The 12,785-nt window shown below is 41.6% G+C and overlaps 1 protein-coding gene across 1 annotated transcript in view; it reads left to right on the top strand.

Annotated features, from left to right (window-relative positions):
- Positions 1 to 12,785, top strand: part of Hdac8 (histone deacetylase 8) — a 218,047-nt gene that overhangs the window by 83,345 nt on the left and 121,917 nt on the right. The gene's annotated exons all lie outside the window — the stretch shown is intronic.

The raw sequence follows: 12,785 nt of genomic DNA, 5'->3' as shown, positions 1-12,785 counted from the left end.
GATTGGTTTGGGATTTCCAGGATATGGAGTTTTGAATTTGCATACAGACTAGAGAGATTTCATATGGAGAAGATCTGGCAGCCATTGCCAGAGACCCCGTTTCCCCATCTGGATTTCATTGAAGTGATCTGGATTTCATCAAGCAACAGGACACTGATCCTAAATGATCCACCAGACACTCCAACATAGACATGTTTAAAATACATCCTGCCCGAGAAAAATAACTGCCAAAATATGATAAGTTGGAGTTACTCGATGTGCAGTACTTAAAAGTAATAAAAATGCATTTCTTTTTAAGTCCCGCAAAAACCATGCAATATCAAGTTAATGATGAAAATCAATCCCCAAACTTTTTCTTGCACACCTCATTGTGTGACAGCATTGCACAGACTTCCAATCATCTGGGAGAAGATATTATATTGTGATGAGCTGTACCAGGTGCTAACTATATGGCAGGATTTTGGCTTTGAATCTTAGTGAGGCCCTCCTGAGTAAAAAAAAAAGGGGGGAGGGGAGGGGAGGGGCATGTTTATTGTTAACCAGTCATTATTGTCCACATAAGTTTGAAAAGCTGTGCAATTGTATTGAAAACGAGGCTTTATAGGGTAGGCAGAAATATGATTAGGAAATGAGAAGCAGAGCTATCTGCCTATATTTTACCCTCCACGAATTAAACTGTGCTCTGGGTAAATTGTGAATTCTTCAAGGCTTAGCTAGAGAGTAGAAACAAGTGTGGAGCGCAGAAGCATGAGCAGTAAATACACACGGCGATGTTGCAACTACAGTTTGGACCGGCTCCAGCTCTCCCCTTTCCCCCAAGGGCATCACTATCCAGGGGCTGCAAAGGCCAAATAGCTCTTTGGCTTCCAATCTGATTTTTTGCCTAAGAAATCAGAGAAGTTGGTTTCAATTTTAATAATATATTCTTCCACCCTCTATGTAACAGAAAGGCACTTGTGTTTCTGCCCCCTCTTCAAGTGAGTTTTGTGTTTGGTGAAAGGTAATAGATTGGCAGCACTGGAAAATGAATTACTGTATTCCCAGAACAGGTATAACCAGGCAGTGACACTATGAAATTTCTCTCTGCCTTTGGGGACCATTAGAGGACTACTCAGGAAGTCGCTGCTATGGTGTGCTGTGCTGAACTCGACAGTATCCTAGTAGGCTTTAAGAATTAACATAGCACTCGAAGGGCCTGACTTAAGGCCCTTCATTTATTCATTCAGCGGTATGCAGTGCTTACAATGTGCCTGGCGCTGGGAGAAGACATTCACAAATGTTGTATCATTTAATCTCCACAATAACCTGGGAGAGGGAGAATAGTACTCTTGTTTTATAGAGAAGAGAAACAGGGTTCAAAAAGCAAAGGTGTCTGTGCAGCTCACCATGCACACGCTGGATCCAGACTCTGCCAGCTCTGTGCCAGTGTGCTCCCTGAACTGCGTGCTGCGGAGGTTACAAAGGAGGACTGAGGAGGCATGCTCCAACAACACGACACAAAGCCCCATGTCATTTGCACTGTGAGCACCCCTGGTGGTTTCAGAGCAGTGAAATGACCTATCCCAGATCACATAAAGGCTATTAACACAGTGAGCCTTAGGATCCATATCCTTTCAAAAGTCTTCTTCCAGACCTGCCTCTCTGCCCAGCCCACCACCTGCCCAGATAATATATACCCTGCTTGCTGGTGGGTCTGGCCTTTCAGAATGAAAAGAGCCGTAGAGCCACGGGACTTAGTGATGATACCACTGGATTCAAATTGGAATCTGTATACTAATTCTAGCTCTGACGATACACTCCGGGCCACTGGTAGGTCCTTTAATTCTGTATGACTCACTTTCCCTTGTGTGAATGAGAGTGGTTTACTTCCAAGAGGTACAGCAAGAGATAAGTAATAACACACTAAAAATAGTGCACAGCCCTTTCTGTTGCCAAGGTGAAATATATTTAATGAGTAGAATTACTTAGTACAAGGCCAGCTAGAAAGAGATGCCAGTTAGAATCTATCTGTTTTTATGTAATGGTTCGGCAATGAGAGAAAAGATATGCCTTTCAAGTACTACAAAACCACAGCATGAAAATGAAAAGAACAAAAGTTATGTGAGGTTGTTGGTGGGTGGGTGGGCGGGCGGGCTTAGGGAGTTTAAGGTTTGGTTTTTATTTTATAGGGATGGGTGTTTTAGATGTCTGAGGAACCAGTACAGCTTGTCTGACGCTAAAAGCAGAGAGAGAAAAATCATAGGAAATGAAATGCCTTCTGGATGTGTCCAAGAGGCAGCCATGGCCCCCAATGAAATGACACGTCATCATGGCTGCAGGGAGCCTCGCTGTCACCCCTTCCTCCCACAGCTCTGTGTAATAGATCTGCAATCACTGAGGCATTCGCCATATACCGAGTCCCCTCAAGACAGCTTGAGTCTTTGCAGAATGAGTCAGCAGTGCCTGAGCTGAGACAGGACTGGAAGAATGGAGAAAACACACACACACACACACACACACACACACACACACACACACACACACACACACACAAGAAAAGTGGACTGGCCTGCTATTTGGGACTGATGAGTGATTCTTTGGGTCCTTCACACAGCCCTCTTCTGGATCCCATTAAATGCAGTGAGTTTAGTATTTATATCTTAGAGAGGCGCTTGGCTCCTGGCAAGAACTTCTCTCAGGCTGACTGGGGAAGCTCAAAAAGCATTAGTAATACTCTCCCTCTGTGGCCCACTAAGAGGTTTGTCAACTTTTAAGTCCCCCCCCCTTTTTTTCAATTCTAGTGAGGGACCCTCTAGAGCAGTGGATCTCAACCTTCCTAATGCTGCGACCCTTTAATCCAGTTCTTCATGTTGTGGTGACCGGCGACCACAAAATTATTTCCATTGCTACTCCATAACTGCAATTTTGCTAGCTATGAATCGTAAATACCTGATATGCAGGATATCTGATATGCGACCCCTGTGGAAAGGTCCTTTGAGAACCGCTGCTCTAGAAGATGTGGATAGGACTTGTTAGAAAATGTGAGAGATGCTTGCCTGACTGAGCTGAGATATACACTAGAAAGTCAGGAGATGGGGCCTGCTGGCAGCCTGTCTCTATCACAGGCCTGGCTAGGCAGACAAGTGAGGGTTACCATGCATGTCCTGCCACCAGCCATGATCCTGACTGTACAGTCAGTCTGGCATCCCACTGCCTGGAGGCGAGACTTTTAGATTCATAATTCCTTAACCAACCAATAATAAATACATGCTCTCCACTCCCCCCACACTAGCACTGCTCCTCATTCCATTTCCCCCACCCCGTGCTGGAAATGAAAATGCCACCAGTGAATGATGTCAAGGGTGCAGAGCAGAAGCTGTGGGTGAATGTCTCGACGCTTTGGGGGCTTTTCTTTTACCTCAAAGTATCATGCCTGTCATCAACCCTAGCTTTTTTCCTGCTCAGGCTCCAACACCCTCCCCCAGGTTAAGGCTGCTGAAGTTTCTGTGCCTGCTTCTCCTCATTTGCATAGCCCCCTCTGAAAACCAGACTGAAAACTGGGGGATCAGGTTTCCCATCAAGAAAACTGCATTTCAAATGAATGTCTTGTGTGTTTATAAGGAAGTTACTAATGTAGTGTAATGAGATGCCTGTCTTCCCCCTCCTTTCTGAGGAAGAGATTTTATACTTTCATAAAAACCTAAAATTAATGATTTACAGTGTAGGAAGGTAGCACTGTTTCAGCCGTTAGGAAAAGTCTCCCAAAAGCGGTCTAGGGTGGCATTTCATTCACTTCTTCACTTAATGACTATTTATTGAATGCCTACTATGTCTACAGTATTGATTCTTCGTTCAAGGAAGTTAGGGGAAATTTTAAAATGTTAGATAGAGATTGATTTTCATATTCACACACATTTGAATAAAATAAAACATGGGAAGTTGCAAGAACCATAAAATTTAGGATGCTGTGGGCATTCAGAGGAAATAAATACTTCAGAAAAGGGCTTAATTAAGGAGGTAACATTTGATCTGGGTTCTAAAGGGTACCTAATTACTCTGTCTTTACAAAGTGTGCAAATGTGTATGCATATTTATAAAATCTGGGTCAAGTTTGAATATACACAAATTGTCGGGAAGGATGTTCTGTAGAGAGGGAGCAGTAAGATCAGAGTTGGTGCGTGGAGAAGAGCAGTGGTTTAGTTTGGCCAGACTGTAAAGTGAACAAGAGGCAGAAGTTACAAAGACTGGAAAAGAGGGTGGGAACCGCAACATGGAGGAGCTGAAATTCCTAGCTCGCACAGTTCAGTGCCATATTCTGTAAGCGTTAGGCAAAGCAGCGACGGTATTAAAGTGAGGAAATAATAAAACCAGAGTCGACTTGAGAAAAGTAGTACTCGAAAATGATATTCTGTCGTGGCACTGCTGTTACGTGAACAAGGTGGGTGACAAACTGGTACTTGACCTGCTACACTGTGTCGTTCAGGAAGTCATGAAGCAGGTAGAGTGTAATAATTTAGGGGCTGCACTCTGGTGCCAGGCTGGAGCTCTGCCACTTAAGAGAGGTATGATACTGTCTGGACTTCTGAACTGGACGGTGCTGCAGTTTCCCCATCTAGAAAACATGTGCCTTAGAATTGTTATGAGGGTTAAATGTGCTAATATGTATCATGTGCTTAGCGCAGTATTCTGCTCTGGGTAAAGTCTTTAAAAAATGTTAGCTGCTAGTGTTTTCTCCATTCATGCAGGAGATGGAATTTGGGATATTCTTGAAAGAAGGACTATGACTATAATGTAGGCACGGGAGAAGGTGACTTTTAGCCACACTGCAGCATGTGACAAAAGACCTACTTGCATGAAGATGCAAAGTGAGTGAGGTAACCAGTTTGCCTGGGGGATGACATTTCATAGGTCAAGAGGTTATTGAGTAATAGGATTTGAAAAGTAAGCCAGAGGTAGAGCAGGAGGGACTCTGAATCATAACCTAAAATGGAGAGAAGGATTTGGGGAGAGGGCCATGACTTGGTCAAAGGTTTCCCTAAGGAAATTAACTTATTGGTAGTTTATGTGAAGGACTGGACAGGAAAGAGACCTGAGGCAGGGCCAGTTTTTAGGAAGCTATTGGTGGATCCACTGTGGGTCGGAAGACTAGATTCAAAGTGTGCAATGGGAGTGAGAGAGATGTAACTGATGAATTTAACCTCCACATTCACAGATCGCCGAGTGGGACAACAGGGTAGCAACATGTAAAACAGTGAAGTTATATCTTTACACCACACAAACAGCTGCCTTAGATATAAAACTGCTAGAATAGAACATAGATTATGACCTTGGATTAAGGGCTATCTTCTTAGATATGACACCAAAACCACAAGCAACAACAGCAAAAATGGGTAAAACAGACTGTCAAAAGTTAAAACTTTTCTTGGTTGCGATTCTAATATAATTACAACAATGCTCCCTTCCCTTTTTCCCACCAACCCCTCAGTACATCTCCCCTTGCTCTCTTTCACATTCCTGGCCGCTTTTTTTCACTAATTGGTAGTACATGAATGTATGTCCAAGTGTATACATATATATTCCTAAATATAGCCTGTTCAGTCTGTATAATTTACTTGTTCGTGTGTTTTCAGGTCAAATCTGTACTTCAAGTGATCCTATCAGTAAAGTGCAAAGAAGAAGAGTGAATACTTGTGAGCCATGGGTCTGATAATGGGGGACTGGTAGATATTAGGAATCATTACAACTATTTTTGGTAAAAAAAAAAAAAATCAACCCAGTTTAAAAATGGGCAAAGGACTAGACTAGACACTGCTTTAAAGATAAACACATAAATAGATACTCAACTTCGTTAGTCATCCAGGAATTCATTACAGATGGAGGCCACAGTGAAAGAGAGGGCTGTAGCTCCGTGGCAGAGCTCAGGCAGGAGGCCTGAGGCCTCTGGGGTTGATAAAATGAGACAGTGTATCTTACCCATTAAGGTTGTATTTATGTATTTAATGATATATATATATATATATGTATATACATATATGCGTGTAACAACAATTAATGAAAAAAGAAGCCATGAATTTGACAGAGAGCAAAGAGGGTTTGGAGGCAGAAAAGGGAAGAGGGAAATGATGTAATCACATAATCTCAATAAATAATAAAAAGTTAAAAGAAAAGTAAGTTTTGAAGAGAATCTTATAGTAAATAAATTAAAACAAAGCATAAGAACAATGTACATGAAATGCAAATAAAGTATTCTTAAGTATTTATTTCTTTAAAAATTTTGTTTGTTCTTGAAAAGAAAAAAAATAGCCATTTTAATTTAAAATAAACCAAGACAGAAAATAAGTGTTGACAAGACTGTAAAGATATTTGAACGCTCAAACACTGTTGGTGGAAATGTAAAATGATGCAGCCACTATGGAAAAACGTCTGGCATTTCTCAAATGCTTAGACTTAGAGTTATCACATGACCCGGTAGATAAACACACACACACACACACACACACACACCCGCCCAGGAGAATTAAAAATGTGTCCACAAAAAAAAAAAAGTATGCATGAATGCCAACAGTAGCATTATTCATATTAACCAAAGAGTAGAAATTATCCCCATATCTATTAATTTATGAATAGAGAAGCACACAAGGAAATATTTGTAGATAAAAAGGAATGAAGAGCCAGGTGTGATGTTACATGCCTGTAATCTCAGCACTTGGGAGGTAGAGGCAGGATCAGTAGGTGTTCAAGGCCATCCTTGGCTACATAGTGACTTTTAGTCCAGCCTGAACTACATAAGACCCTATGTCAATAATCCCCACCAAAGAGACTAACATACTAGTTCATGTGATAACACAGATGAACCTTGAAAACACTATGCTAAATGAAAGAATCTAGACACAAAAGACCACATATTTTATGATTCTACTTATATAAGGACAAAATTAGATAAATTTATAAAAATAGAAAGTAGATCAATGCTTTCCCGGGTTTGTGGTTTGCAGCAGGGTAGAATGAGTAGTGACTGTGGTCATGAGGTTTCATCGGGGCATGATGAAAAAGTCCTAAAGTGCTTTGTAGTTATGGCTATGCAATTCTGTGGTTACATTAAAAAACAAAACAAAAATTGTACACTTTAAATGGAGGAATTGTATGATATGAAAATATCAATTGTTTTAAATATACTTTGTGTGTGTGCATGTTATATGTATACAGGTGTGTGTGTGTGTGTGTGTGTGTGTGTGTGTGTGTGTGTGTGTTTGTGTCTATACACTAGAGGTCAACCTCTGGTGTCTCATGAGCCCTTGTGTTTTTGAGACAGGTTCTCAGTGAACCTGTAGATTGCAAATAAGGCAAGGCTTGCTGGCCAGCAAGCTCCAGGGATCCGCCCGCTTCTGCCACCCCAGTACAGGCCACCACCCCTGGCTTTTTCATGACTTCTGGGGATCATCCTCACTGACTAAACTGTTTCCTTAGCCCCTATTTTTTTTTTTTTGAGCTGAGGATCGAACCCAGGGCCTTGCGCTTGCTAGGCAAGCGCTCTACCACTGAGCTAACTCCCCAACCCCCTTAGGCCCTGTTTAAGTATACTTTCCAAATACCTGTTACTGTAGCAGTACACACTGTTGAGCAACTGGAGAATCTTTGAGTAGAACCAGCTGCCCGATGCTTCTAAGAAGTTTCAAAGGCCGGCGGAGAAAAGGCTTTTGGATAGGTGACTCAGTCAGCTGTGTCCCTGAGAAGTATAGGGGGCCCTGATATTGCTAAAACTTTGGCAATGCCGATAAGGAGGAAGAGATACAGGCTATTTGTTAACCAAAGAAAGTGAATCCTTTGAGGTGCAGCCATAGAACATGACAGAAAGGCCTTTGAATCAACAGGAAAGAGAATCTAGAACCCAGAGAAGACAGCCTCGTAGAGAAGGAATCTAATGGAAGACATTTTCAGGCAGAAACAAGAAGTATGGGAATGTACTCACTACACAGAGCCTCAACCAGTTACCTCAAGTATGAGGCAGAAAAGAGTTGAGTTTGAAAGATTCACCTCAAACTTTTTATCAGCAGTGAGTTACCCATGTGGAGGAAGTAGAGTTGAGGGGGGCTTTTTGTGTTTGCTATTTGCGGAGTGGGTGGTTTTGCTTTGAGACAGGGCCTTCCTATATGGCTCTGACTGATCCGGTGCTCCTCCTGCCTCTGCACCCCCCACCCCCCACCCCCGTGCTAGGATTACAAGTGTGCACTACCACACCCAACTTGTGTTGGATTTTTTTTCATATATCAAGAATGTCCTTTCATCCTATTTTGTTTTCCTTTTGAGACAGGCTCTTACCATGTAGTCCAGGCTACCCTCACATTCACTGTCCTGCTGTTGAGTTTTATTAAGACAGATGAAAGAAATGCAATTGTTTATCAACTGGAAATAAAATAAAGGATTGCCACGTTACGGTAACTTAGTGGTCTTTAGTAATCAATAAATGTTTATGAAATTTGATGATCTGGAGTTGCAAACATAAGCTGTAGTGAAAACAATTCTTTTGAATTTTCAGCTTACTATAATAGAAGAGGACAATCAATGTGAATACTGTGGTTGATTCAAAGGCCTTATGTTGGCAAGGCAAAAAATGGCCATTTGTGAGGGAGTTAAAGATTCTTGTCAGAGTTTCTGAAATCATTAACTATGTCCTCTGGAAGAAAACAGGTGGACTGGTGGCTTGAAAACAGGAAATGATCAGGCACAAATAAAGAGCAAGCATAAGCCAGGCGGTGGTGGCGCACACCTTTAATCCCAGCACTCGGGAGACAAAGGTAGGCGGATCTCTGTGAGTTTAAGGCCAGCCTGGTCCACAGAACGAGATCCAGGGCAGCCAGAGCTACACAGAGAAACCCTGTCTTTAAAAACACACTGGGTGGGGTGGGGGGAGGCGCAAATACAATAAGGACATGGGAAGTCAGAAAACTGCAGTGGAGAAAGTACATCAGAGTTCAGGGTCTTAGATATAAAATGGTTCCAAAGATTTCCTTTTCAAACCTCCAAAAGTGGCCATGCTTAGGAATAACTGAAGTGGCGTGCAGAGAGACACTGCTGTTGTTGAAACCAAAAAGAAAGATAATGTCAGAGAATTAGGACAGTCCTTGGAGAAAAGTCAGGTGCTTTTGGGTTGGTTGGTTTTTTCAATTCTGTAAACCTATTGCCAACCTTGTACCTGCCGGGCCTATAGTAGGCATTCAATTAGCATTCATTTGATGGACAGATGGACGGATGAATGGACGGACAGACGGATAGATGGACAAACATTTTAGCACTTAACAGTGTTTTGTACTTCCCTGTCTTCTACCCTCTACCAAACCATCAACACCATCAGGTCTTTTGCCTCTGGCTTCTTTTATCCCCCTTTGTTTTGTTGAGACAGGGTCTCACATTGTAGTTGCAGCTAACCTGCTAATTCACTAGTAGCCCAGGCTGGCCTAAAATATTGGACAGTCTTTTTGCTTCAAGCCCCTGTGTACTAGGATTATAAGTATATGTTATCATCACTAGTATAGGAAATGATAGGTACTTGACTCTGGGTTTAAGTCAATGAACAAATACTGAACCATAGAGAATAATGACAAGTAAAGATAAAAGTTAAAAAAAAAAAATTGAACCAGAAGCTAAAATCCTCAATGGAGGTAGAAGACTATTTCATAGGTCTATAGACAAGAATTTTAATAGTATTTGTTTAATATAAGCAAATGATGTTGACTTCAAAGTGGAGAGATGAAGCCAGGCCTAGTGGCACAGGCCTATAATTTCAACACCCAGGAAGCTAAAGCAGGAGGTTCCCATGAGTTCTAGACCAGCCTGGGCTACATAGCGAGACCATATCTCCAAAAACCAAAACAAACAAATTTTATTTATCTCCCACATCAAAAACAAGCAGTGAGAGGAGGGGTGTGAAATGAGAATGGTAATTTCTCCACATACCACCCATTCATAGCCCCCCACTCCTGACAATCTGCCTACCCCTCTCGTCTTTCCAGACTTCCCCTGCCTTGCCTCATTCTCATATTGTCCTCATGCCTAGAGAGCTTCAATGTCCCTGTGCCGTTCCCTCTGCTACTCGGCTTTGTGATTTTGTCCTTACACACAATATCAAAAATCAGAGCTCTGAAGTATTTTTAGCAAGATCAGTACTTCCAGATCTCCAGGGGCTCCCGTTTGACTGTCAAATCAAATGGAAACCTGAGTAGTTTTCCATGTCCACCATCCAGCTTTCTGTGAACTGAGGTGTATTCAGTGTACAAAATGCCTTACCTTTTTCCAAGCTTCTGATTACTGTTTTCTCTACCCATCCAGAGCCCGTTTCATGAGAACTCCCTGAAGACTCATTTTCCCTACAGCTCTAAGGAAGACAACTGTTCCAGAAACACCTCCCTTCCCTCCCTTCCTCTCTCCTAATTACCAGTCATGAACATTATAGGTATCTTCTTTTCTTGGGTATCGCTCCATGTTCCTCTATTAATTCTGCCATGGAAGTTCCTCTCAAGTCCCTGTCTTTCTTGTGTCAGTGGCCTGTAGATGGTTGTAAAATCAGCCTTCAGTGTATTCTACACTAGAGTTCACTCATCTCGAAGGTGAAATTTTAATTGTGTCCCCAACACACACAGCATACACATTGCACATGTGCACACACACACATAATGTTTGAGACATTTCACACACTTTACATACAAAGTCAGGCCCATTTACCTCTGTCTTTATTTCTTGCCTGCATGTCACATGGGCTCTCTTCACTGAACGTCCTTTCCTCTTAGTACCCTCCATAACCTTCCCCATAGCCGGCTCCCCTAACTTTAGTCCACAAGCCTTCAACTTTCTCTCTCTCTCTGCTGTGCTTTATGTTTTATCTTAACATTTCTGGGGATCAAATTCAAGTCTTATACCTGCTACCTTCTATGCTTTAAAAAGGCTTTTAAATTTTTTAATTAAATTATTTAATTTATTTGGGGGGGGGCACACATGTGCCGTAGCTGCTTGTAGAAGTCAGGGACAACTTTCAGGAGTCGGTTCTCTGCCTTCCACCATGTGGTCCTGGGGATGGAACTCAGGTCATCAGGCTTGGCTGCAAAGGTCTTTACCCGCTGGGCTACCTCACGGGCTTTCACAAAACTTGCATTTCAAAATAATCCCACATTCACAGCAGATCACAAAGGGAAGGCCTGTGAACTTTCCTCTAGCTTTACCTAGTGTGCCAATTTGCACAATTACAGTATACATCATCAAAATGAAGAGATTATTTTGGTATAGTTTATTGACTTTATTCACATTCCACCGATTATGCATACATTCATGTATGTATGTATGTATCTATGAAATTTTATCATATCTGAAGCCTCACATGACAACTATAATCAAAATATAGAACTATACCATCACACGGCTGTGTCGCGCTACCCTGTCCTATCATAACCATCTATCACTCCTGGCAATGACTAATCTCTTCCCTCTGTAGTTATGATTTTATAATGTTATATGAATGGAATCACACAGTATATATATTTTTAAGATTGGCCTTATGTACTCTGCATACTTTCCTTGTAATCCTCCCAAATTCTTTGCATATAATAACAGTTTGTTTCTTCATATTGATGAATAGTATTCCACTGCTGTGGATGCTGGCTTGTTTAATCATTTACCCATCAAAGTACGTTTGGATTTTTTTTTCCGTTGAAGCTATTTTGTGTAAAGATGCTACACGCATTCATGTACAAGTTCCTACATGAAAATAAGCCTTAACTTTCTGGAATAAATTGCCCAAGAGTGCAATTGCTAGCTCATATGGCAAGTCTATTTTTAGTTTTGACAGGAACTGCTAAATTATTTTCCAGAGTGGCTCTACCATTTTACATTCCCACTAACAAGATATGTGTGATCTAGTCTCCACATCTTCACTAGGAATTAGTACACTGGTTCCTCCTCGCCATCTTCAGAGTTGGCTGCTGTATGTTGCTTCTCGTCTTTCAGGACCTAGAGAGCCTTTATAGCCTCTGTAGACCCTTTTCTAACCCCACCTGGAGAAGCTCTCTCTCTCTTCTGCCATCTCGGATACTTCATTGATCATTGCATTTTAATTATTTATTGTCAGAGTCTGTGTATTCCCCTCTATTCTGAGCTACATGATGATACAGACCATGCCAGATTCCTTTTGATTCCTGGAGCATCTGGTCCAGTTCCATTCTGAGCACATAGTAGGTGCTCAGTAAGTGTGTGCTAAGTGAACGAAAGAATGAGTGGAAAGAATGGTACACCCCCACCTTGCTAGAAACCTTTTTAAAATAGACATCACGCTTTCCTCTGTGTCTCCCAGCAGCAGTTAATAGGGTGCTCTGTTTGTGTAGATGCTCAATAAATGTCGCCTAAACTGTTCAGGTGGCTTATCTTCCCTCTGCACCCATGAGATAAGCACATGAAAGAGAGAATAGACCTAAGAATCCTTGCATTAAGGATCATATGTCATAAATTTTGTAATATTCTTATAATCTTTACAATCACTCAGCATTCATCTGTGTGATGAGAAATCAAAACAGAATAGTCCTTTAAGTCAAAGAATGCCTCTGTGACCATCCTTTCATTCCTGGTTACATATGAATTGGGGAGGGCAGTGTTTTATGTTCCTGAATTCCTTTTGCCATCTCAGAAGGATCTGGGATTTTTCTGTTTTTCTGCACTGGTGTAATTTGACATGTTGATTATGAAAGGGTCATTAACGTCAACATTTTTGATCACTTTTTGACTCTGTATTTTCTCAACTCTGAAGTCTGTTAATTTGCACTTGT

The sequence above is a fragment of the Peromyscus leucopus genome, chromosome X (genome assembly GCF_004664715.2).
Source record: "Peromyscus leucopus breed LL Stock chromosome X, UCI_PerLeu_2.1, whole genome shotgun sequence".
NCBI lineage: Eukaryota > Metazoa > Chordata > Mammalia > Rodentia > Cricetidae > Peromyscus > Peromyscus leucopus.
The sequence above is the reverse complement of the archived record's forward strand: the minus strand, read 5'-3'. Positions and strand labels throughout refer to the sequence as shown.